Source organism: Oryzias melastigma, linkage group LG4, assembly GCF_002922805.2.
Source record: "Oryzias melastigma strain HK-1 linkage group LG4, ASM292280v2, whole genome shotgun sequence".
Classification (NCBI taxonomy): Eukaryota; Metazoa; Chordata; class Actinopteri; order Beloniformes; family Adrianichthyidae; genus Oryzias; species Oryzias melastigma.
In genome coordinates this window covers 19316818-19318894 of record NC_050515.1, presented here as the reverse complement: position 1 = coordinate 19318894, position 2077 = coordinate 19316818, and positions in this window count along the sequence as shown.

The window sequence follows — 2077 nt, the reverse complement described above, 5'->3', positions numbered from 1 at the left end:
TAAAATATTAATGCATAGCAGAAACAAACGGTTATAAGCCTGACACTTTAGCAAAAGTTTCTTATTTGACAGTTTGTCTAAAGAAGTTCTACTATTTTGAAATATCTTGAGTACTAAAAATTAAACTAGAGGAAGAAAAGGCATAAAAAAGTATCTGGAATTTGAGGTTTGGTGAGCAACTTTACACAAACTGGATTAATACATAGAGGCGGGCATAATCGTTTCTATTTTTTAAAAATAATTCTCACAAAAGTGTAAAAATTACTTTAATACGTATGCTTTTACTAAAAAAGGCAAAAAAAGACATATACTTCAATGATGGAACAAAACAATACCCAATTTAGTGCCATCAAAAAAAAAGGATAATTTTCTGTCCTTCCTTTTGCATTTCCTCTCTTTTGCTCTCTTCTCATTCTTCACTTTCTTTATCTTTTTTTGAGTTCCTTTGATTCTGTTAATCATTTTCCTGTTTTATCTTGGACAGTTGTTTTTGTTTTTTCTTTGCTTCATCCCTTTGCCTTTTTCTTTTTTTTAAACTCTTGCAGAGTCTTTCTCTGCTAGCTAACTTGCTGTTGAGGGAATATTCCATTGCTTCCGATTTGCAGGGGAGGATGAAACACTTTCAAATGAGCAGTCTTTGCCATCTCCATTTTTTTCTTTTGTATTATCATGACAGAGTCAAGTAATTATGGCCATGAAAATTATTTAAAAAACCATTGTAAGTCTTCATCTTGGAGCCCCAAAAGTGTTGGTGGCCCTAGGCAGTCGCCTACCTTTGTCTTATAGTAAGTTTGTTGAAGAGAAAAATCGATTCAGCAATACACAACAATATAACTTACACTGATTTAAAATGTTGACAAGACGATCTTTAAGCATCCTTCAGCATGTTACTTTTGTTTTCCACCTTCTCCCAACCGCTAGTTGACAGAACTGAGCCTCCATTCTATTTTTTTTTACTATATTGAAAAAGGGTTTGTTGTAGAAATCAGACAATGTTGACTGTTCTCTTTGAAAAAAGGAATATTTCTTAATTTACCAAAAGAGAAGCATAATCAAATTGATCGGGTAAAATCAAAATGTATATGAGATAAAGTTGCAGTGCTTAATGTTGTATAAAATAAAATACATTTTCTAAGACATCCCCTATAAAAAAAAAAAAAAAATACAGAAACATTGTTCATGACACATATTGTATCATGAGACATATCGGGATACGCATCGAATCGTCAGACTCTTGCCAAAACACAACCCTAATCTGAACAAGCAGAGTTCTGTTATGATAAAGGGCTGGACATTCAGGGTTAAATACAACTGAATTGCAGAAAAGTATACACGTTGTCCTTGTACATACTGCAAAGGTTGTTTTATTTTATTTTATTTAACGTTCCTATGAAATCTTGCTACAAAGGATGTTAAGTTTTTGAAGTTAAGAGAAGACTATGCCTGCACTTAAGTTAAAAACATGTATAAAGGGACTCTGATTAAAAGTAAAGCTCTATTCAACAGCTCTGACATGCTGACACAGCCACACACAGACAGGTCTTGCCGGCAGAGTTTGCTAATGGTTTGCTTTGCATTCTTGTGGAACTGAGGATGCTGCCTGAGCTAATTTATATTTGGTCTAAAAGTGGCCACGCAGCGGAAGCAGCATGCCAGCAGTACAATATCAGAGGCTACACTCTCTTCAGTCAGTCTAATGTCGGATCTTTTCAACCGGAGATCTCTGCTGCGCACTCTTGACCTCTGTTGGCAGGCCCCATAGGCTCATAAACACACATTTCTGATTACATTGGGGATGTTAAAAGTGCTGTAAAAGACCTCAGGTTGTGCTTACATGTAATAAACAGGAGACAGCCACTGCACAACTAAAATGGCTAACTGCCGTGCACCTCCTCTACATCCCACAAAGACTTTGAGCTAATTTAAATTGAGAAGTGTTGTTGTCTCAAGTGAGAAAAAAATAGGTATAATTTAATTTAATAATTAAAAACACAAGTTTAAATTAAAAAAAATATGCATTTTGGTATGTGTAATGCAGTCAAAAGCGAAAACTCAGTCTTTTAAAAACGGGAAATCA